The 26,910-nt window shown below is 35.5% G+C and overlaps 1 protein-coding gene across 7 annotated transcripts in view; it reads left to right on the forward strand.

The window, feature by feature from the left end:
- The window catches only part of LOC126967981 (CUGBP Elav-like family member 2), a 510,078-nt gene that overhangs the window by 134,015 nt on the left and 349,153 nt on the right, over positions 1–26,910 (forward strand). The window lies entirely within an intron of this gene.

Raw genomic sequence — 26,910 nt, forward strand, 5'->3', positions numbered from 1 at the left:
CTTCTTCCGCATTTAGCACGGGGAGTGTTTCGAAAAGCTGTTTAACCTGATTCCTGCCACCGAATTCCACCTTCGCACGACACGCCACAAGGTACGTCATCATCCCCACCATCTGGATGTGTGGCGGTCCTCCACAGTGCGGTTTTCAAGGAGCTTTCTTCCTCGTACCACGAAGCTGTGGAATGAGCTTCCTTGTGCGGTGTTTCCGGGACGATACGACATGGGTACCTTCAAGAAAAGCGCGTACACCTTCCTTAAAGGCCGGCAACGCTCTTGTGATTCCTCTGGTGTTGCAGGAGAGTGTGGGCGGCGGTGATCACTTAACAAAAGGTGACCCGTACGCTCGTTTGTCCTCCTATTCCTTAAAAAAAAATAAAAAAAAAATAGCATAGATATAGCACCAGAATTCATCGGCTTACAGTCCGAATAGAAGTTCCGATATCAATGTGCAGGTTTACTCTAGTAAAAGTTGTTGATCGTGCAAAGAACTCTGCGAGCCCTATAGAGAGGGCTGCCTTATGCCATACTAGATCAAAGGCTTCCATTATATCAAGGCCTTACTACAAATGACCGTAACCCATCAATGAGTCAGGTACACTATAACTTGCAGATTGACAGTGTCAAATTTTATTTTGTTGTTCTTATAGAGAACCGGAATGGATGCGCAGTTTCTACTTTTAGAGTCACACGTGCTCTTTTTAAGATTTATATGGGTCACATTGTCGTGCAATTGACTTAAACTCATCCATTTCTTCTTCAAGATCAAATATGTAATCATAAAAATCAAGTTAATTCTAAAACAAATACACTAGTATCTGTAATGGGAGATTCAATAGCAGGTTACCGAATTGAACCAGGAAACTGATTTTTTGCACACAATGTTCTAGCATTGCATTTTTAACGTTAGTTACATCAGAGATGTAATATAATTTAGAATCTAAAGTGAATGACATCTATTAACCGAGTCTGAATATACATTTCAATATGTCAGTTGCTATTTTTTCATTTTATTCATATTACATTACTACAAATGATAACCTAAAAAACGGATACAATATCTCGTAGGTGAATTGATAAAACAGATCACCAAAACGTTCATAGATCTATAATTGAAAATAAATTGTAAATGGATTAAAATATCAATCTCGTATCACTGGTTTAGGATTGTAATTTTATATAGAAATTGGTAGCAATCTCTGAAGCTATCTGACTTATTTTGAAAGCTTCACCACTGGAAAGTTACGGTTTTTTCAGGCGTCAGTCGTCACTTGCTCTGTACTTTTTTAGTTTATTTAAAAAATATTATTCAATCAGCTTTTAATTTTAAGAAAAAATTACAAATCTCCTTATTACTAAACAATAATTTATCGTAAATATGACACATTTGGCATTGTTGACATTGTTTGATAGAAATAATGTGTTATGAATATCTAGAGGTATTTCTAAGTCAAAGAAAAATATAGGTTTCAGATGAGTAATCACCAATACATCATATACTACACCAATCTCCGAAACACGTTGTATCTTATAGTATAAGAATTATACCGATCGCTTCAGTAGTTTTCCCAGTATAACCGAAGGGAAAAACCTACTCTCCATTAATTATTAGTATGGATTAGTAAGCCCCTAATCCTTGTACAGCTCAATACATTACAGACATTTAAAACAAAAATAAAAAAGTATTGTAACAATAAAAGAAAGCAAAACTCGTTTCGCGCTGTGCGAACGTAATCCGGTACACGTTGAAATATTTACCAGATGTACACATGAGGCCAATGTTTGCGGATCGGAACATTTTTGAGTGGTAATTTATTAATTTTAATGTGAGCAATGAAAAGGGCCGCCCTCGCATGAAACATTCAACACCTGATCGTATTTAACATGTCGGATATAATATAGCGTTGGGCTTTATAATGGTTTTAATACATAATAAACTTTAATGCTTCGTTACAACACAAAACGCAGAGACGGTGTATCTGTGGTTATATTTCATGAAGGTGCTTTTAAAAAGGAACTAGTAAATTTACATAAACATTAAAACTATTCCTTAATAGAAAATTGCACTGATTTTGAGGTTTTTATATTTTCCGTTGAATGAATTTAAACACATTATTGCACTAAAATTTTTTAAATTTTGTACACATAAGTTATGGTAGCAAAATTAGGCGACCTTATCGTTATTCAGAAATCTCGTCTTGGTAACCTTAAGTTGTAGATCTTATTTTAAACTTGACATAATTTATCATTCTACTTATACGATATATCATAGATATATATTATATTCATATTATTAGATAATCGCACAAAAGAGGAGAAAAAATAGGATTTAAAAATGACTAATTTACCATTTAACAGCACGCTTGAATGAAAGGTATTATCTTAAGTTAGCTTTACATTCATTTATATATAACGGAGCTGCTCTCAAATGCTGACGTCCTTTCGATATAATATTGACAGCACACAATGTATGTAATGTGTACACTTCTCCTAGTCACGTGAGCGTGAAGGTCATTTATGCTTGTGTAAGAGCTATTCGGTTGAGGATGAGTGAGAGGAGATCTGATGACTATGGAGTATATTGGAGTATTTCATGTGAGAAAAGTTTCATTCTGAAATGACTGCACGCCAAAACAGGAACTAGAAACTTTATAATATAAATATCAGCCTAGCAAAATTCTCTAAGAAAAAAGCGATTGTATACTTTGTCGCCATAATATTTTAATTACTATAATTCAAACTTATATCAAACTGCACGTTACGTACTAAACTAAATTTTAAATTATACTTGGTCAGTCCGGCCCCTTATAACGTAGTATTTACATCCTCTTTGATAAATATTTGTGTCAATGTAGGCTGATGAAGCTGAATGTTATGATAACAGTACAATTTCTTAACTCATTATCCGCCTATATAAACTTTTACAATACTCTGTGCCTTGTAATACAGAAACAATACAGCAAGATATTGTTATAAGAGGCTATTGTGCTGGGAACAATGCGAGCGGCGTAGAATCCGCGATTCTGATCCGACGATAGGGTCCTATTGGAAAGCGGGTGCTTCTATCGACTTCATCTACTAGTTTGATGGAAGCATTCGAGTATGTAGTATGAGTAATTAAAATGTTGGAGTTTGAACGAACTATTTTTAATAAGCGCGAGACATGGTCGTTCGCTTTGTTGTGGCGTAACTTCATGTTCAGGTGTACAATATTGATATATTACTTCAATTGGGCTTGTTATTTTTGGAATGAGAAAAAAATAAGCCAACGGGTCGATTAGTTGTCGGTTATGCCCTCTTATCGTTATATATGCTGAGAATATTGTTAACCCTTATGAAGGGGTTAACGTTTTTATAGGGTACCTGGATCGCTAGTATTCAGCATGGCACAGTTTTACCAGTGGGAGGCTCCTTTGTACAGAATGCCGGCTAGATTATGGGTACCACAACGGCGCCTATTTCTGCCGTGAAGCAGTAATGTGTAAGCATGACTGTTTTTCGGTCTGAAGGGCGCCGTAGCTAGTGAAATTACTGGGCAAATGAGACTTAACATCTTTTGTCTCTAGGTGACGAGCGCAGTTGTAGTGCCGCTCAGAATTTTTGGGGTTGTAATGGGCAGGGCGTATCAATTACCATCAGCTCAACGTGCTGCTCGTCTCGTCCCATATATTCATAAAAAATATCATTCAATTTGAGTTACTGAAATTAAGAACTATTATTAAATTATAACTCTATAATGTGTTGTATTTACTTTGTCTTTTTTGTTTTAGGTTAAAATATTTAGCGTTGAGTTTTGAATCTAGAGTCTTCTGTTAACATTGATAGCAATTATGAAGGTTACCAGTGGGAGGCTCCTTTGTACCAGTGGGAGGTTCCTTTGCACAGGATGCCTGCTAGATTATGGGTACCACAACGGCGCCTATTTCTACCGTGAAGCAGTAATGTGTAAGCATTTTTGTGTTTCGGTCTAATGGGCAGGGCGTATCAATTACCATCAGCTGGACGTCCTGCCCGTCTCGTGCCTTATTTACATTAAAAAAAAGGTTAGTTTCTACACACACAATACACAGACATACAAACTTTATTTGTAACAAATACAATAGTTCCATATTAATATAGCATAATCATACACAATCCCTTAACAGTATTAGCAAAATGACGTACGGCTTCTGGTATTCATTTAAGTATTCATTTTGTTATATTTCCACATTTAATATACGCGAAATGAGCAAAACAATTCAAACAATTTAATTATATTTCAATAACCGTTACGTTCAATTTCGTGCCTTAGCGAGTTTGTTATAAATGTTGTTATTAAAAATAACGCTGTTCTACCCTTTAATGAAACGCATGACTACATTCATTAGGACGTGGGGCGGTTGGCTCGTGCGGTTTTTTGTTTCTATCCTCTCATTAATTGTTCTTTAATGAGAGACCGCCGTCCAATGGCTGTGTGGTTGTGGTGTTTTGTTATACTACACTCATATAATTCACCTGTAATGGACTCTATTTGCAACGATATCGGGATGCGCTTTCCTGTGTTTGTTTTTCTTGTGATTTCTAAGAATCTTGATTCAATTCCGTATGCTACTTTCTTTTGGGTTATATATTTATGCTTTTTTGCTTGGAGAAACTGTTTTGCCCATCAACTAATGATTGATTACCTGAGGCTCTCTTGAAATACACACGAACGTGGTCGTTTCAAACGATTTTTTGATTGCATTAAAACTCGTATAAAGCTGGTAGGTTTATTCAAAATGTTCAAATTATTTATGTTAACTTTTAACTTGTTATAAATTAAAATATTGGAAAGTATTCACGACATCTTACATTAATATATAATTGATGTTTGATGTCAAACTCCTTCTTGACTAAGGCTGGGTTGCATAAACTAACTTTAGCAATAACAAACATGTTAAAGTACCGGTAAAGCATAAAATGTGTTGCACCATTTGACAAGTTTTAGATGACGTTATTACTTAACCGTCCATTCTTCGCCGGTTAAAGGTATTGTTAATGTTAAATGGCTAAATAAGTGACCTGTCAAAACTTTCAAATGATATTCGATTTTGTCTTGATATTTCACTTTTTAATTGAAACTTAAACTATGCCAAGGAATACGATGGTGCAACACAATCCACAGTCTATGCTAAGTAAGTAAGTATATTGTATTAAATATATCGTTGTCTTGCACCCATAGTACAGGCTATGCCTAGTTTGTGGCAAGATAATTTGTGTAAAAAAGTGGGTCAATATTATAAAAAAGTAAGCTTTACTATTAACATTAAATTTCACTTAAACTTAAACTATAAAAGCTATTCAAATTCAAATATTTTTATTCAAAATAGGATGTGATATCACTTATTGAAATTCAAATTATGATGCAACCCAACCTAAGATTTCATTAATCACTTGTAATTATTATGACGGGTACCTACTCACGATATATATTTTATTAATATGGTGGCGATATTTCGATCCGATGCATGAATCGTGGTCGCGGCGGAAACTTCATTAATCAAGCTACAAAACCCGAGCAAAAATTCGAGATACGTTGATGCTCAGTTATTATTATAATTCATTTGCAAAAAACAATTTCAATCCACACAGATAATGTAAGTAATTATCAAATAGAAATCATTAATACAAACTTGGTACTTGTCCCCGAGGGCTAAACAAAAATAATTGTGAATATAAATCGGAAAATATCTCTTCAAAACCCACGCCGAATCCAATTGAAAATTTTCGCCATCTGTTTGTTATTACACCTAATGATTAAATGAGATTCTCACAAATACAAGATGGTAAATAAAAGCGTTCTATTTCAATTAAGCCTCGGGACAATTCGGAGCCGGATTATCTCAAAATAAAATAAAATATAACACAGGCCTCAAGCTCGGCGTCGATGGGTCGCTGTTGCTGTGGTCCACTGTTTTGTTTGCTGTAAATTTTAATCGTGGAAAGTAAATGAGAATCCTATGTTTGTCAGCAGTATTTCTGGTTGATTTAATTTACTAATCCTACCCTTGTAATTCAATCAGATTAATTGCTATAAAGAATCAAAACTTAAATGCATATTTTTTTTGGATCAACTTCGATGGTTTTCAAACGACGTTATTACGTTATTTTTATAATCTTATACAGCCATACAAATAAACTTGGTATAAAGTTATACCTACCTGAGAACAAAAGACATTTTGTTTTATTCGGACGTTTACCAGTGAGAGGCTGCTTTGCACAGGATGCCGGCTAGATTATGGGTACCACCACGGCACCTATTTCTACCGTGAAGCAGTAATCTGTAAACAATACTGTGTTTCGGTCTGAAGGGTCACCTTGAGACTTAAGATGTTAAGTCTCAAGGTGAGGAGCGCAATTGTAGTGCCGCTCAGAATTCTTAGGTTAAGTAAGGTTAGGTTTTAATAATCCTGAGTGGCACTGAATTGTATTGGGCAGGGCGTATTAATTACCATCAGCTGAACGTCCTGCTCGTCTCGTCCCTTATTTTAAGAAAAGAAAACCTTTCCCGGGTTTTTTGCAAGCCTGCTTGATATTAGGAGTATTTCTATCTTATATCATTATCATATTAGTGCATATTCATGTTATTAATGATTCGGTGTTCTTTGATTGCGTTCGAATGTTCTATGATTAGGTTCATTCAAATAAAAAGCAAATTTTTAAACCGCGATACATATTTTAGTAGTAGTTCCTTACGTCAACAAGTGCTGTATGTATTATTAACCTTGTCTCTATTTTGATATTTAGGTTCCATCTCACCTAAGCTCTGAGTTACTAGTGGGAGGCACCTTTGCACAGGATGCCGGCTAGATTATGGGTACCGCAACGGCGCCCATTTCTGCCGTGAAGCAATGTGTAAGGCATTACTGTGCTTTGGACTGAAGGGCGCCGTAGCTAGTTAAATAACTGGGCAAATGAGACACATCGTATGTCTCAAGGTAACGAGCCCAGTGGTAGTGCCGCTCAGAATTTTTGGGGTTTTCAAAAATTCTGAGTGGTACTGCATTGTAATGGGCAGGGCGTATGACTTACCATCAGTTGAACGTCCTGCACGTCTCGTCCCTTATTGTCATTAAAAAATCTATATACTCAGTAAGTAAGTAAGTAAGTAGTAAGTTTATTATTATTCTGCAGTGAAGTCGTTTAATTTTCATCGAAACCTCTTTGATTGATCCGTTGTTGCTATCGTCGGCTAATAGTGTCTTCCGCGATCTTGATGATTTTGACCAATATTAATATTTTCGTACTAATCGTCCATTATCCGATATTAAAAAGATAGCTTAAGTTTTCTTATTCTGCTAATAAGATAATGTATTTTTGTGTATGTATTCTTTTGATTTTCACTCACGTTCACTTAGTTTATTTGACTGGTAATAATTAAATAGTATGATAAATTGAGTAATAAATTTGTGAACTTTGAATATTAAGTCAACAATAAGACGTTAAGTCAATGACTTAGAATTATGAATTAAATCTATCGTTAAGTTATATTGAGAAATATAAGAAAAAATAGCTGAAAATAAAAAAGAAACTTATTGATTGTTCTCGTAATCTCTTTTGTGAGCATTATCCGTGCAGCTGGATCCAATAGAAATATTGGCTTCGAGTACAAATATAATATAGTGAGTACTCGTAGCATAAAAAAATAACTAAGATCAGCAATAATAAAAGTTTAAAATCATAAATTATAATTGTTTTTTTAGGTTGTTAGGTAACGTGCTTTTAACATCAGTTTTATTTTTTTATATTTGTAATAGTTGTGGAATAATCGCCTGATCACACTTAACGATTACATCCTGTATATTGCGATGTATCAGGAAGACATTCAGCAATATGTAGATTGATGTCAAGATTGTGCGAGACTCTCCATTCAGATCAGGAGTAGAAAATGCTTTGGAAGTGACGCCAAAAGCTGCAGCGCGAATGAGTAGATTCGGTCGGAATGAGTAGAATATCACGGTCACTGAAAAGGCCAACTTTGGCTGACAGAGACCAAATAGACGCCTTTGAAATGTGGTGCTCGAGAAAAATGTTACAGATTGGACCACCTTTCACACCACCGTGTCTATTTTGAGAGAGCTCAATGTCAAAACTAGACTTTCCACTATATGCCTTCGTAGGGTGCTGAAATTCTTCTGAGATATTGCTCGTAGAGGGAGGATCACAATCAAAATTGAACAGCTGATTGTGACAGGCAAGCTAGATGGCAAACGTCCCAGAGGACGCAGTCCCACGAGATGGTTGGACCAATACGATCTTCTCTGAACATCAACTTCCACAATGCCCTTCATAAAGCTAAGGATCGCAGCAGATGGAGGGAGATCGTACGGCAGAAACTGATTCACGACCCTCAGAAATGAGGGAAATGATGCGAGTAGGAATTTCACGGTCAAATGGCTCAAGTTGATACCAGATCAAACATATAAGCAATACTCCATGTGTGGTTCGAATCTTATATAGCGCTGGTGAATAACTGTCATAGCCATTATATTATCAAATGCGCATTATTGAAATTGATTTATGTACGTAATCAGATGACGGGATTATCCCTTGTGCTCAGAGCTTCCCTTTCCAAGACCCTGAGTGCTATATGTCATGATTAATGTCCTTTGTATTATCTTGGAACAAAAATTGAAAAATTCATGAATGACCTGCGAGATTATACTTTGTATATTTGCTTTATATAGCTTATAAATAGAGGGCACCTCTTTATTTATGATTGTGTTTCTCTGCCTTAATAAGATTTGAGCTAAGTAAACGTAATAAATAATGTTAAAGAACCGCCGTTCCATGCATAAAGACCCTGATTTTTATAATTTAATTTAGTAATTTAGTATAGCTTACAGACCCTATACTTGTAGTATAAGATGGTATTACTTACCAAATTCTATAGTTCCTAGATAAATGAAAAATTCTTTATAAACCTTTTCTGCAGCATAAACAGCCGTATTTTTTTACGTTAACTTAGAAATTTGATTGTTCTACAGCTTCATGAGACTGTGATTTGAGTATATCGATACCTCCACGCGTTTCCGAGATATAGGGCCTCGACAGACAGACAACGAAGTGTTCAGTGAATAAGGGTTCCGTTATTTCCTTCGGTATGGAACAATAAAAATGGGATAAAGTTTCACTGTTTGGAACAACCCTCCACGTACATCGTGATGATGAGGGGTGTTGCTTTAGAGCGGCACTGTAGTTGAACTACATTATATACTACCCAACCTTAAAGAGAATGATCCTATTTAAGTTCAAGGCGTGCTGTGAGATGATGGAAAGCGCTAAATGAGAAGTGGCAAGAAACTCACTTCTATCCATACGTTATAAATATATTATCTTATAAATCAGCAAAAGTTTTGAGTATCAGTATTTCCTTTATAGCTTTTAATATATCCATACAAAAAAAATATTGCCGTCTCTTTATATTTATATATTTTTTCAACAAAAAATTTTTATAGAAGAGGAGGGCAAACAAGCGTACGGATCACCGGATGTTAAGTGATCACCTCCGCCCAAAATTCTCCTGCAATACCAGTGGAATTATAGGAGCATTTGACATATTGATATTAATATTTTTATTAAAGAAGAAAAAATGTGAAGTTTTTTTAAATAAAAGTAAATTACTGGGCGTGTGATAGCTTAAAATGGGCATCCCCTTTGAAAACGTTTGCGTGGTAAAGGTTACTATAACATAGATGATTCCACAGATTGGGAATGGAGTGACCGCCCTCAGGCTATTAAAAAATAAGTTTAATTGAATCAAATCAAATCAAATCAAAATAACTTTATTCGTGTAGGTCACGGAAATGACACTTATGAATGTCAAAAAAATATTTTCTTATTGAATCTACCGCTACTTCGTAAAGGGTTGAGCTGATGAGAAGAAGTAGCAAGAAGCTTATTGCCACTCTTTTATGTCAAGATTTACATTGCCATCGATTTACAAATCATTTCAATTACAATATAATATGAAAAATGATGCAACAAACATACTTGTACAATATTATTTTGTAAACATATTTTTTGATGAAAGAAAAAGCCCGCTGAGTTTGTTGCGCCCATTCTTCTCAGGTCTGAGGCATTCTTTTTGGAATGGGTGGTAGTTTTTGACTTACAATGAGTGATGTCACATCTTATTTTGAATAAAAATATTTGAATTTGAATTGCTCATAATAGTACTTTTGAAAGTACTGCACAAGATGCTGGAGTTATGCATATAACCATTAAACATAAAATGTCGAGAAAATTTTAATTATATCGCATTTAATTAAACGGCGCAAAGGTGTAGTGTAAAGGTTGGTCGTGCACCGTACACGGTATGGGCGTTGTTCAGTGAGCGCTTACCCTTATTGTGGTCACGAATTACTGTGTTTAGCGTGCCTAGTGAAATGTAACAGATTTAACTCGCTTCATTGGGATGGTAGAGTTTCTATTTTGCTATTTTTGTCATCTCGCTATATGACATGTTTTTATATTAATACATTCTCCAAATGAGAATTCCTGTCTGTAGTTAATATAAAATTTCGAATTTTAATTATAGATATACGTTAAAATTACCATAAACTAATATTTTCGTTGAAATTTCGATGGTGGCTTCTATTTAAGCATAAAAATATACTAATGAGATATAATTATTGGTCTCAGATATCATTTTTTATAATCCATTCTGAATTCATTGAATACTTTCTACTAAAAAAATATTTTCTAAATTATTCCTAATGACTCTGTTTTTGTTGTAGAAAGCTTAGAAATATAGGTAAATTAAGAACTTCCTTCTTTTTAAAGTCAGTTTAAAATGAAGTATGTAAAAAAAGCTGTGAAGAAATCATATCGAGGCAATATCCAATCACCTCAGTTGTGCTCATTTATGGTTGAGAAATTCACCAATGTACATACTAATCAAGAAGTAAGATATAATTGTGCGGATGGCAGTCGCAATGATAATTAAGTTTCTGAGAATCCGTCTCGTCCACAATCACAACCTGTATCTCTTTGATCCTGGAGTCCTATTACGAAAATTGAAATACGAAGTTTCGGTTGACGGATCGTACTTTTTCTTATTACGAAAGTGTTTCGGATCCGAAGATCGCAACGAAGTTCGCGATTAGATATTTTGTCTTTCGTTTACCTTATTCCCAAATTCACTTGTGTCTATGGTTCCAAAACGAAACCCGTCCGCAATATTTGGATCCGAAGTACTTTCGTAATAGGATTTAATTCGAAGTTCGTCGTTTTTTCGTTTCGGACCGAAACTTCGGCTTTCGATTTTGGTAATAGACCTCCTGACCCTACCTCATAAGCTGGCAATGCATCTCTTTACCTCTGGTCATGTCTTCGCTCACGCAAATAATGGTGGACTTGTAATAATGCTTATTCTTAATGTAAGCCATGCAAACAATAACATAACTTTTGTCTCCGATCACAAATTTTGATTAAATACAGCCTAAATGATGCTCCAGGCTAGGCTGAAGGCATCCGTGAAAGTTTTACGAAAGTCTCTCCAGTAGTTTCACAGATTATCTTGTGAAAAAATAGAGAAGACATGTGGTCATTTTTTAATTGTTGTTTTTACTTTATCACCAAACATTGGTTTTAGAAACAATATCTAATGTACCAGCTCGTAGGCTCTACACTTAACATTTTCAAAAATAGCGAGAGCTCTGAAATATTAAGCAAATATGAGTCGTCAACACGTTAGTTCGTTGATGTTGTTTATTGCGTATGGAAATTCGTGCCGCCCGGTACGAGCGTGGACTAGTCATACTTAATTAACTTTTTTCTATAATATGATTGTATTTGATATTCCTTTGTCACTCACACACACCGGTTTTGTTTCCTTAAGGTTTTTAAATTAACATTTATAATTTAAAGATGTCTAGAGGTAACAAGGAAACAGTAAACTATCAAATTTGAAAAAAAAATTAAAAAGCATCAGCTCTACCGACTTAACACAATATAATCATAAAACACAAATAAATTAAAATTTCCTACAGAACTAATTATGTTTTGAATACCTAGTTTTCAAATCAAATTCAAAACAATCTTTATTTACTGTAAAATTTTATAAGTTATTTAGTGTAAGTCAGGATGAAATACAAAAGTTACTTAAAATATACAGTTAAAAATAGTTACAATATACAATAACAACAAATTTAGAAACAGTAGTCCAAACTCTCTTATCATTCAAATATCTTTCATTAATAAAATACTCGATGTTCTATAAAATTTCTCATTAGGTATGAATTATCAGAGTTACTTTGCGTCGCATCTGATTGTACGGCTCAAGTTACCCGCAGCCCCAAACGCATCCATAACGTAGGGTGAAGGGAGGCGAAATTAAAAAAGTTGAAACTCCATACGTTTTCAAATAATGGAACACACATTTTGTATAAACTATGGCGAGTGGATTGGTTCGCCTCGTGCGATTGGGGTGTTCTGGAGCGCGGTCTGTTTTATTGTGAGGTTTGTTTTCGCAAATTGGGATTATAAATCTATAAAGTATACGCCATTCATAGTATTTATATATATCTTAGCTAATCTGGCAAACATTCTCTGCCACTTAAATAGAAACAAAATCTGGATCACCTTGCGGTATGAAAAATAGATAAGACCGATACTTAGACCTACGGAATAAAACACATAAAAGAAAGAAAGAAACATATAAAATTTCACAAAAATCTATCAAACCGTTTTGGAAGAGTATGACAACTAACATTGTGAGACGAGAATTATATATACTTAGTCTGGCCATAAATACTGTTTTTTTTTTATGGAAAAGGGTGACCCAAGTGAGGACAAACGAGTACGCTCGTTTGTCCTCACCTGGGTCACCTGGTGTTAAGTGATCACCGCCGCGCCGCCCACATTCTCTTGCAAAACCAGAGGAATCTGAAAAGGAAAGAGGAATATCAATATATAATAAAAAGCGCGTACACCTTGTATGCGCTTTTTTTGAAGGTACACATGTCGTTACGATTAAAAATAAATAAAATATTACATTTGAATTTCGAATCCGTCATTTTTATGACGTGATCATTCATTGAGTTTTCTCATTTTGGCATATTGCGTATTTGTACAATATTTTGCGATTTTAAAATGATGTGGGGTGATAAAGGGAACCAAATCGCTGTGATTGCATTACACAAAGTAGGTATAGAGCCAAATGCAATGTTTAAAACTCTATACGCTTGTTATTTGTAAAATGTTTGTACACCGAGCTATTTATAGGTACAATGAGTTTTTCAGTTACAAACAAACCACTGTTTGTAACTGAAAAAGATCTGGCCGTCCACTTAGTGTTCGTACGAAAAAGATGGTCAAAGCAATAAGGGAAAGACTTTGAAGAAATCCTGTCCGAAAGCAAAAGATTTTATGATAAGATGAAGATAGCACCTAGAACCATGTCGTGTATTTTAAAAGAAGACTTAGGATTTGCAGCCTATAAGAGACGTAGTGGTCATATCTTAACTGATAATTTAAAAAAGTATAGGGTGGTAAAATCAAAACAACTACTGAAGCGGTACGCAAAGGGAGGTCACAGAAAAATTTTGTTTACGTATCAGAAAATATTTACAATTGAGCAACATTTTAACAAACAAAATGACCGTATTTATGCTCAAAGCTCTAAGGAAGCTTCCCATTTAGTCGACAGAGTGCAACATGGGCTCTATCCGACTTCAGTGATAGTTTGGTGGGGTGTTAGCTATCAAGGAGTGACTAAGCCATACTTTTGTGAAAAAGGTATCAAAACATAGGCACATGGCAAAAAAATATAGCGACGAATTGAGCACCTCCTCCTTTTTTAAAGTTGGTTGAAAACGAAATCAAAGATTATACTAAGCTAACACTCAGCTTAGTTTTACGTAAGCAAAGTCCGAGCATAGTCTTTACGCTCAATGGATCTCATCCTTATACTTTACTGTTACTGAGCATTGTAATATAAAGAGTCTCTTAACTGTTTAACAAAAGCTCAATATCTGGGACTCGCTTCTGTCAAACAATGTTATACTACTGCTGAAACTGGCATTGTTTCAAGATAATTACACTAATTAATTACAATCTGTAATGTGACCAAGCTGAATTCAGAGGCTTATTAATATGCATGTAGTAAACAATAGCTAATAGTATCGACGTCCATTTCGAAACAAAACACTGAGCTACATATGTACGTTGTTACGAGCAATAGACGGTATGGTGCGGATTTAATTCGTTTCACGGCAATTAAACAGGATAAGCGGCCATAAAAGTCTGGAGTTGTAGTTATAAATTGATCAATTAGTAGGTAGCGCGCGTAACGAGTACTTACTGCTAAATACGTCTGATTTAGCTTTGAGATTCTTTCACTGTATTTCCTACCCATGGCAACATAAACATGAGCAAGAAAGATCTTATTACATATTATGAATTGTCATTAAATTACAGTAAGTTTTAATATTTTACAAGCTTATATAAATGACTACATTGTGATTGTCAATGAATCGCCACTCTAGTCGGAGATTGTATCGTGGGATCAAGTAAAGCTATGATTAACAATAAGTCATTTAACTTGACACTTATTATTTAGCATAGTTATGGCAAATTTTGAAGATAGTCTAAAAATAACAATATCATTAATATCACTATATAACAACAAATTTATTAATACTAAATTTAAAAGACTAAGTAACTAAAAATAAAGTAAAAACATGTGTGAGAAACTGTATTTGTGTGTCTGAATGTGTGTGGGACAAAGGATTGTGTAGGTAATGAAAACTTTTCATTCACACTTTCAAATTGGCTTAGATGTAAGGTAAAACCATGTATTATTAGATTATATTAATCAGCGTGGTTGTAACGTAAAAGAATCACCACTGGGTCTAAAGATTACCAATTATTTCGAGTTCAAAACACGTAAAAACTAATTTCCGGAAAATTAACAAAAAGGCATTCGCAAGGACAAGGGAAATTAAGTTACAGCCCCCGCTAACATCTAAGGAATTATTAGATAGTTTTGTGATAGTGCCCTGTACTGAAGAGTTCTCCATAATATGTAATATCAAAACAATTCATTTTTAGTAACCTAAAGAGTTATGCCGGAAAACCATTTTTTTACTTTTTATCTATTTCTTATGCTGCTTTTATTGTAGAAAATGACACGTCATGGAAATTGTGAAATCCGATTGAATGGACACGTAAGCGTAACATTCGCGAGCAACTGATGGTTCCATTATTTACCCAAGTCGGCCTTGTATAGCAGCGTTCAGATTTGAAGATATTCCAAGATTATATCTAAAACCAATTAGAGCACAGAACGCCCGCTAGGTACTACAGTGGAGCTTTTTCTGCTGTGACGTAGTGTTTGTAGGACCCCGTAGCAAATAATAGGGATAAAGTATGAAATTGCCGTTATAATGTAAAAGGTAATTCGAATTAACATAGAACCTTCATAGTTTGAGTCTAGTCGCCAGTTTCGTTGCCAGACCGTGCTCCAACGGACTACCATTTTTTTTCAGTACAAATCGCGCCGATTTCATACTTTAACCCTTATATAATTACTGGTATAATGCGACTTAATATTTTATCTCTCAAAGTGGCAGGCGTTCAGAGTTATAGATTCAATAAAGAATCTTGAACGTCACTGCATATCTTCTAAGATCAGTTGAACGTCTAACGACACAGTAACTCTTAGCTGATAATTACCTAATGTGGTTGGTGGTAAAAGTGCAACGTCGAAGTCGGCATTCGCAGCCACTGCCACGAACGGTCCATTAGACGTGTCCGCGGGAAACTGGCATTTGCATAATCGGCTTGCCTCTCAACACTGTAATTGGGGATCACATGGAACTGGCCATTCTTCGTTGACACCTCCCACCCTCTGCCAGTTCACGATTCATTGAACTGCCGGGGCTGCCAATAAGTAAGCGTATGGCTCATATCAGTTTGGTCCGTTCGACATAGGTTCAAGTTAACCGGTACCACTGTTTGCTTTGCACTTAGGCGCGCGTACCTCTTGGAGCTTTTAATCGAAGTGCAAAATTTGAATGTGATTTAAATTCGTATTGTTTTAATGGAACCGAATCGCTGCTCTCTATTCACAGCAAGTGCGAGAAATTTGCATTTAATTTGAGTTGCGCTTAAATCTTAGTTTGTTGTAATAATTAATTCGGCGCCTCTGACTTTACTTTGTTCCTGAACGTGGTTGTTGTATTTTGATTTCTATTACTTTGCAATTGCTTACTTCAGTCATTGTTTCGCGTTTTCAATGAAACTACCAGCTCGAATAAAATTTGAGTTCACGCTATAAATTTGAGATTGACTGACTGGCTGACACTTGTACATCCAATTGTGTGAGAGTTTAAGGCTTAAGTATGTGATAAAACTGTTACGATCGCGTAAAATGTCGTCGTCGATACGAGCGTAGATGTTTGTGAAGCAGTGCGATATTTAATAAAGCTGGGGCGTCGCGAGTGTCATCATTAACATTTAAAGCACCAATTATTTGATGTCATTAGCGCCCTCTGTTGACGATAAAACGCACCCAGCACGCACGATACAGCGTTTCTATTGCCTTTATAAATTATTAAGTTTTATGACGAATTTTAATCTATAGTGAGTGCTAATAATATTCAAATTAGCTGTTTCGGATATAAAATGAAGTGGCATGTCCATACGTTGCTAAGCCATAAAATTTATGACATTTTAAATTGTTTAATAAAGGCATTAAGGTTTTGTTCTTATGTTCATGCGTCGTTACAAGCAGAATAATTTGACTTGTTTCATACATTTAAATGCTGGTTTTACATGGTGATAAAATGCTACTACTAATTTTAAAGAAAATCTTGATACAAAAATATTGTTTGAATTTCAAAAGCAAATCTTGAGCAAACTTATTTTTGTTTGCCAATATACAATTTACACCCTCTCGAAGGATTCATGATTTTTATTAAAAAACGTGCGGCGCACACTCGGCCGTCGATGCGTGAAAAGGGAAAATCAATTATAGCGAAATGGCACCCACAGCAAGGGCTCTGGCCGACCGAAATACGAAACACCCTTCAATAAAGTACGAAACACATTGTGCACGGACAAAGGTCACATTATATTATAGATTATACTTTCTACTAAAATAATTGTTGCTTTGGTTGGGGAGTATTAATTGTGAGAAAAATATTGAGTATTAATTTTAACAGAAATACACTGTGATATAACAAGGTACACAATTCGGAATTCCAGGAATATGTGCATAGAAGTTATTTGAGACATTTATAAGCAACTTACACTTAACACACACATTCTACAACTCATATATAACCCAGTGGTTAGTGATCCTGCCTACTGAGCTAGGCGTCCCGGGTGCGAATCATTGTTGTAAGCATTTATACTTATGATGAATGTGAAGAATTTGTTACTTTAAAGCAATATCCATAACTTCTGGGAATAATTATACAAAAAAAATCCATTTGTAACCTAAATTTATCAACGATGCGGGACTCGAACCCGTGCCGCTCGGGTTCCGTCCGAGCGCTCTTGGTAGCCAACCGTTTGAGTGACGCATGGATCGTAAATTTTGGTATGTCTTGTTCAAATCTCTCATGGAGCCAAAAGCTATATTTGCATAGTCACATATTCTGATTCCCACTTCTATAATATTCTTAATTTTTTAATGTGATGAAATTTATTTGGTAATTTTATCAACATCAATGACATCAAAGGAAAAATTTTCCCGCGAATGCTTTTTATGAGCCTTCCGTTGATTGTCCTTCTGTATGTCGATCCATAACCTTTTACCTAATCCATAACTTTAAACTAATTAATATAACCATTTGCATTTTGGGGGAAAATCCAGGAAACTGGGAAAACTTTGCGAATTCATTATATCGTGTGTGAGTCGATATTTTTAAATTTTTCACGTTAATTACAATAATTGAAATGGAAGGCCAAAGTAATAAACATATTATATTTTCTTTGGTCCTTGATATGTTTGCAAAATTTGAACTAAATAGAATGGGAATCTCAATGTGCCTTATATGGGGTTGTTATTCATTCTTGTTAGTTTTTAAATTTTATTTTAAAATTAAATAAAAGAGCTTTCGAATCGTCTCTACGGAGACTTATATTTTTTGATGTGTTTGTCTTTGTGTGTTTTAGAAAATGACTAATGTGATTATTTATTTTGTTACAGGTAATCACAACATTATACCAGTAGGAGTTTATTGTAGTTAATGGTCTTAGTATTTATAACAATATGTGGTATTACTTATAATTAACTAATGACAGAATCAGGGTTGAGTAAATAATATATTTATTTTCTGGCAGTATTATTATAGCGACATAGAACAGCAGTAGGTAACTACAGAACTATTAATAACAAATCTCAAAACGTAACAATGAAAACTTCATAAAAAAAGCAGTGATAGCACGAAAATATCACGACATGTACCTAACGGTAATGAAACTATAAACCGTACTGATGCAACAGGGTGAGTGCGGAGATGAGGTCAAAGGGGATCGGGAGGGGGATTCACGTTCCAGCGATCGCGATGTCCAGAGATAAAGTGGCTATATAGTAAATATTAACATTCGTGATTGCGAGATAAAAAATATTTTGCAGGATATTGAAATGTCGTATAGGTTACCGCACCCCCTCACTGTAAAAGCAACAAACTTTCCCCGTCAATGTCTGGCACCGGAAATAGAGCGCGCATCGATCGACCAGAAGCCAATAAATCTAAAAATATTTATGAAAATCGCCACGCCACGTTGCGGAATGGAAAATGTAGTTATCTCCTGCTCAAATCATATTTGCAAACGTAGCTCTCTTTATTAGGTTTCAGCCCGGGTATAATAAATTCATTATAATAACGTTATAAAAAATATAGAAATAGATGCATGTGTTACGAATGACGTGGAAGAATTATATTTGACTAAGCAGATGTAGACGCGTCTTATAAGTATCAGGGGGCCTACCATCAACTTTTAATAAGCGATGCGACAACTTTGTCAGACAACTTTTATTAATAACTTTTGCTTACATAATATTTATGTTTGCCTGTCATAAATAAAGGTAAAAGAGTGGGCGGGCCTCCCACATTCACAGAATAGGAAAACTAAATTAAAGTTTAAAAACGCACTTTGTAAAGTAAAAATCATTTTGAAATACGTGAGGAGAGTTAATGGGTTTTAAGTTTATGTTTACTGTGCGTTTATTTGACGCTTTATAAGGTTGGCGACGCTCTTGTGATTCCCCTGGTGCTACAAGTATGAGTATGAGAGTACGGGCTGCACTGAGCATATACCTATATGCTGGGTTTTCCTCCTCTTCCATTAAAAAAGTGACCCTATCTACGTATTAGGGATAAGAACTTTATTATACCAACAACTAATTTATATCATGTTTTTGGAGGAACATCCAGAAAACTGGAAGAACCTGCATGTTTGCGAATTACTTGTTATTGATGTGTGAGTCGATATTTTTCAAAGTATCCCGCTGATTATAATTGCGATGGAAGACCAAAGTAATGAAATTATTGTATTGTTATGGTACTATACAACGTAGGCGGTAAGCTAAATGGGAGACACCTGCGTACTAGTATTGCGTAATTTTTGTTAAAGAAATAAACAAATTTTAATTTAAGTTTAATTTAATTTTAAAAACAAACGCCTGCATAAAACGACATTTGAAACTGCAATAAACAATACGCAAGGAACAAATGACCTCATCTGCATCATGCGGTACGCGTCACATGTAAGCACGACACCGTCGTGTAAGCGGAAATACTTTACAAGCCGGCACTCTGACACATACCGCGCGGTGTGCTCCAGTTTACATCGAAATAAGGCGGCAAGGAAATTAAACGACTACAATTGATTTTCATTGTAGAATAGAATAGAAATATAATAATTTACTATCGTCATCATATCAGCCTGAAAATTCGACTGCTGGACCCCAAAGATAGCCATGACGATTGGTCCTGCGCTGCCCTCATCCAACGTATTCCGGAGATCTGGGCTAGACCGTCGGTCCAACTTGTGAGAGGCCTACCAACACTACGTCTACCGGAACGTGTTCTTCATTCGAGGACGTTACTGCCCCAATCTGTCCGTCGAGCTATGTGCCCTGCCCACTGCCACTTCAGTTTCGCAACCATCTGAGCTATGTCAGTGACTTTGGTTCGAATGTCACATCTTAAATAATATTGAGTCAGATAAGATAGGTTACATCAAATTGTAATGGAGAAAATCTCTCATTCCTTCAAATCTATAATTCTTCATTCTATAAAATCATGCAAGTAGATTTGAAGTTGAGATTTCTTTCGTCTCTGCATCTCATACGGCATGACATGTCTATGCTATGACGTCATAGCACTGCGCGCCGCTATGGGCGTAGTGTAGTAACGTCGCAGTAGTCCGCGACCTACTGATTATATTCTTGATTTAAAAAAATTATACATCGTATAAGGTATGTACTTAGTTCAACCGAAGAATACAGCTTATGTATACCTAAAACCGCCACCGACAACGCTCCTGTGACTTTCCTGGCGTTGCAAGGGATACTATTATACTATTAACACACTTTTACACAAATTATCTTGCTACAAACTAGGCATAGCCTGTATTATGGGTACAAGACAACGATATATTTAATACAATATACTTACTTAAACATACATAAATACATATAAACGTACATAACTCGGAAACAAACATCCATATTCATCATATAAATGATTGCACCTACCGGGATTCGAACCCGGGAGCTCTAGCTTAGTAGTCAGGATCACTAACCATTCGTCATATAATATGATATCATAGATGATTTGCAGCAGTGATTATTTGTTCTCCATTCTCATAAAAAAAAATTGTAGAAATCTGCAACAAAATCCAGCACCTTATTAATACGAGAAAATTTACTCTGTGTAGCAGCCAACACTCGCGCCATACAAGCATCCGTTGCGTCGTTACGTAACGCTTTGTGTCGAGTGTAGCATTCCGAGTTGGATCTGACGTGCGATTGTACCGTCGCATGTCGCTTGTCTCTTGTCGCCACTACACCCAACCTACCTTTGTATTTAAATATTGAGCGCGGACCGCGAACCTCGCCGGCTGCCAATTTTGAATGTCGATCTTTTTACAACTTTTAAAATATGCATACGTTTTATGGAAAATTCGTTTTTATTCAATTAAGAACAGTCCGCTTTTTTATGGATGTTTTATTTTTTGAATAATTAATTATTTATTGGTCGCGTTATTGTCAAAATTTATGGATTTGTATGAATGAATTGCTCTTAAAGCAAATTGTTTTCATTCAACTGATTTGTTCTACACGAGATGAATACTATTTGATTAGTTTCTGTAGACCTTGAATGTTAAAATATTTCAAAAACGAATATTTGAATGTGTTAATTTTAAAGGTGTTTATATCTTTGACCATTTGTACTGTATACAGCTAATTTAATACTGCTACTTCGTACGCGTGGAATTTTAGTGAACTTTGGACAGATTTTGTTAATTTTTGGGATACTGTGCAAATAATACACATAAAAACTGCTCTTCCCTCTGCTAGCAGCGCTATTCTATGATACAGCGCATATCCCTTGTCAGTGTGAACAGTCTTTTTAATAGTATTTACCTGCGAACTCAATTTTAATCTCCTATTTCATCCCCACGTAGGTCAAAGTTTCAAAAATGCTTGATCAAATACTTATAAATTACTCCTTATCAAATGGCTTAATACAAAGTTTCATGGAGTTATCTTCGATGATGAAGAACTAACATGCAAACTTCAATCCCTTATCTCATCCTCTGCATTTATTTTTTCGCAATAAAAAATAGACTTTGCCAAGCTCTAGTCTATCTATGAACAAAATTTCATCAAAATTGGTTTAGGCGTGAAAGCGTAACAAACAGACTTACATTCACATTTATAATACTAGTAGAGATATATATGACCGGACAAGGCCGGTCATGGTCAGGATCTTTGACATTGTCCATTGTTGTGAGTGGTTGACATGACAGCAAGAAAAACAAAACGTTTCACTTTTAAACACAGCTTTTACTTAACCTTAGAGCTATAATAGATTATGTAATAAGAACGTGGCGTTGCCGGCGCGTGCGACACAATCGCCTCGCGCGATGGTTTTTCCCTAACTTTTTTTGTATGAAAATAAGGGACGAGACGAGCAGAACGTTCAGCTGATGGTAATTCAAACGCCCTGCCCATTACAATCGAGTGCCACTCAGGATTCTTGAAAAACCCAAAAATTCTGAGCGGCACTACAATTGCGCTCGTCACCTTGAGACGTAAGATGTTAAGTCTCATATGCGCAGTAATTTCACTAGCTACGGCGCCCTTCAGACCGAAAGACAGTAATGTTTACACATTACTGCTTCACGGCAGCATTAGACGCCGTTGTGGTACCCATAATCTAGCCGGCATCCTGTGCAAATGAGCCTCCCACTGGTAAAACTGCTCGACGCTCACTCAACGCCAGCTCTCGTCCGCACTCCAATTACATCCGAGCTCAGAAGAATTCCGAACCATCGTCATACTCGCTTCTTGACTACGACATATATTTATAGTCCTATTTTTATCAGCTGGACATAGGCCTTTCCCAACTAAGTCCTATCTTCGACTGTTTTCCTCCAGCTTCTCTTCGTATGCGTAAATATTTTATTATTCGATCCATGATTGTACTTTTGTTGCAATTGAAAGCATAAAAGCCTCAAGCTTCTTATCTGAAACATTTTTATCGTTAGCTGCACCGAAAAAGTCCACATTTCAACATCACTAGATCCTGTACAACATTACACGTATAAATTACTACAGCGGGGAAGTAATAAAACTAAATGCAAACGCGTCTACGCTATGTTTGCGGAAAGCCTACGTAGAAGATTTGTGTTGTAACCAAAAGAGAGGAGCTCTCAATGTGCTACACAGATCCCCGCTTGTCTCATGTTTAATTACGTATAGTCGGGGCGAGGTGGTTCATTCTATGCTGGATGTGAAACCTCTTGGTATAATAGGGTAAACACATTAGCAGAGACTACTCGAGACGTGGTCGTACGAATCACGACACCTGCACTCGATTTACATAAGATTTATGGAGGCTTTTGTCTGTTCATCCCTCGTGAAATATGCGAAGGTGAGTAGATGCGTTGAAGCTCCCGAGCATTTGAGACTTAAATATCATGTGTGGTAGCGTAGTTTGATGATCGTTTTCACAGGCTTTTTTCATGATAATAAGGGACGAGTTGATGGTAATTGATACGCCCTGCACAATACAATGCAGTGCCGCTCAGGAGTCTTGAAAAACCCATAAATAATTGAGCTCGTCACCTTGAGACGTAAGATGTTAAGTCTCATTTGCCCAGTAATTTACCTAGCTACGGCACCCTTCAGACCGAAACACAGTTATGTTTACACATGACTGCTTTACGGCAGAAATAGGCACCGTTGTGGTACCCATAATCTTGCCGGCATTCCATCTGACTAGCTGAAGTCGAAAATAACGGCTTCGAATCTAGCTAGGCTCACATCTCTAAGTCTGTGATCTACACAGCGTACTTAGACTTTGCTCAGACTTTACTAACGTAAAACTTATCTGTGTGTGATACAAAGCGAACTCTACTTTTGCATTCGGTTGTCTTAGCTTTAGCTCAGTATAATTTCAGCTGTCAAATGAATATAAAAATGAAATGAAAGAAAGAAAGAAAGAAAAACATTTATTTTACAAAACACTCACAGGTTACACTTAATATAAAAAGATAAAAGTACAAGGCAAACCAAATAAGAACGTAATTAAATAGTTATTGATTTCATATTAGAGAGTTCCTGTGCAGTGCAAGAAATGGGTCACCGACTCAGGATTATCTGTGACACGGCCGTAGCTTTGATATGATATGATATAAGACTATTCTAAGTTTACAGTGAGGTAAGGTAGGTTTTGCGTAAGCAAAGTCTGATCAAAGTCTAAGAACTCTCTAAAGATCACAGCCTAAGCTTTTTTATGGTTTTAGTTTTGTAATTTAATAATTAGAATATAAAACATAATCCAAGCTTTTATGGCACATTGCATGCAATAACCAAACATATTTGATATATCTTTCATTTAAAAGTAACTTAATTAGTTATCAAACTACACAATATTATATGCATAAAAATTCCCGAAAATTGTATGTGACTAAGACATAGGTAAAAGTACATTAAAATTGAGAAAGACATTTAATACTGAATTTTTGTTTTTTTTTAAACAGAGTACAATCATAGTTTATTATAACTTTAATATTATAACTTTGAATATGTGTGATGAAAAGGACAAAAATTTGGAGAAGAGATACACGAAAATACCGCTGTATCAAACGTCTTATAAGTAGTCTAACTCAAATAACAGTCAAAAATAGGTAAACTTAAAATATATTCGTTTTTCTTTAATGTCTATGCCATCAAAAACATAACTTGTAAAAAAAAACAAGTCACGCAACTCAGTTGTACCGGAAAAAGTTGTGAGATGTAATACCAAGTAGGCAAATTTATTCAGTCCCAACTTAACGGTCTTTCAGTCTTAAGTTATTACGTAATTAACTAACCTAACAACATCTTATAGTGATAATATCAATATTAAGAATCCTTTATGTTTTAAATATATAATATATGAACAATAATAATTGAACAACTGATCTTGTATGGTTTTGTTAGTTTTAAATTAAATTAGACTTATTAAAATTCAATGATAAAATAGTCATTATCAATTACCTAGTTATTCCTATAGTTCCTTATCAGTTAGAAATTGATATACTAATATCATATTATTATCATTTTAAACGGTTTGTTATTTTTAAGTTATATCCCTCTCTTCTAGAATTAAGTAAGCAAATTAAATTTGTAATAAAATTTACAATATTTTATATCTTTAAACGAGCAATTCTTGTATATAAATATATACTTATAATCTGAATCTCAGAAACGGCTCCAACGAATTTAATGAAGTTTAGTATACAGGTAGTTTTGGGGGCGATTATATGGACCTAGCTAGGTTTCAATTTAAAAAAATCCGTGTTTTAATGAAAAACTTCTAAAATAACATTAGAATACAAAGGTTAATTTCGCCACTATATACACGACTATAATAGCTCAAATGGGACATTGGGTGATCCGGAAAGCAGAAGACCCCGGTTCGAATCCAGATGTCCTATTAGTCTTTTTTGTTCAAGTTTTGAACCTTCTTAAAAATCCGAGCAAGGCTCGGTCGTCCAGGTAGAAAAATTATTTATTAACACACTTTGAACAATTAATGATTTAAAATTTCATAACTGCATTATACTACAATGTACCTACATCAGAGTTTTTGCCAGAAAACAAGAACTCAACTTCCATACTTCCGCTCCTTGAAATATATATTTTCACCCTAAGTTACTTTATATTGAATGCAAGAGAATAATTGCTTCCGGTTTCCGAAGGGAGAGGAACTCTAGTCGCCCTTGGAGCGTACATGCTCCGGTTTCTGATTTTAATGATGCAGCACTTTTTACACATACATAAAGAATGTCGTAAAGGTAAATTCCTGGTATTGTTTTCTGGATTAAAAATTTTGCATTGAGAAGGACTCAAGTAATGCTTAACTTCAAAACAAAGATTTTTTCGACATTCCGCTAGTTGCTGAAAGCATTCTTAAAGTTAATGTTTTAATAAATACCGTCACTTTCTTTGTCATTTTGACTTTAAATATGCTTTCTGCAACTGGAGGATAGCTTATTACAATGAAATAACTCATTAAGAGCTATCTATACTAAATAGGTGTGAATTTCCTCATTATGCTTTTCTGAATCATTTGGCAGCAGGCTATCAATTAGGTCGTATGCATCATGACTTATCAGAGGTTTAAAATATCGCTAATACACGCTTGTTAAAAAATGGTATTCATAATCGCATATTAGAGCTATAACGCTCTTCATCTCTTCGATATAGCTGACCTGACTTATAGTAGCTAGAACCCTTCTGTAAACCTATTTTAAATCCTCGATACCAAAAAACATGGCCGACATCGATCAGCTGTCTTGTATTTGACGTTCGTATTTCGATGTCAGTCAGTTCATAGCTGTTCCACAGTAGACATTTCTACCAGTAGGGAAACTAAGCCTTGATGATAAAATACTTACCTACACGTGCGTACACTCCATTGAAGCAATAGGGTTGTCAAGTTATTTTTCTAACCGACTTTAAAAAAGGAGGAGGGTCTCAGTTTATAAGGAATTTTATCGAACCTTCGATAGGCTTAAAACACGTCTTAACTTATATAAACTAATATTAGTATATTCTTATATCGGTTTATACTTTCGATAAGCGTTTATTAGGAATAAGGCGGTAACAATATACTAACTAGCTTAAATCTTAACTGTTTAACCTGATTCCTGCCGCCGAATTCCACGTTCGCACCATATGCCACAAGTTAGGATTTCATCCCCACCATCTGGATGTGTGGCGGTCCTCCATAGTGCGGTTTTCAAGGAGCTTTCTCCCTCATACTACAAAGCTATGGAATGAGCTTCCTTGTGCGGTGTTTCCGGGACAATACGACATGGGTACCTTCAAAAAAATCGCGTACACCTTCCTTAAAGGCCGGCAACGCTCTTGTGATTCCTCTGGTGTTGCAAGAGAATGTGGGCGGCGGTGATCACTTAACACCAGGTGACCCGTACGCTCGTTTGTCCTCCTATTCCATAAAAAAAAAAATAACCCACCTGACAGCCCGTCGATGCGTTTTTTTTTTCAGCTTTTGGTTTAATAATCAAAATACTAAAGAACGAATGCCAAGCGTGGATTACTGTTTGCATTTGTCAATCAAAATCGGTTAAAGTAACAAAGGATTCACTTGTCCCAGGCCCATGGGTGTCGTAACAGGCGACTAAGGGCTTTTTAGA

This window comes from Leptidea sinapis, chromosome 14 (genome assembly GCF_905404315.1).
Source record: "Leptidea sinapis chromosome 14, ilLepSina1.1, whole genome shotgun sequence".
NCBI lineage: Eukaryota > Metazoa > Arthropoda > Insecta > Lepidoptera > Pieridae > Leptidea > Leptidea sinapis.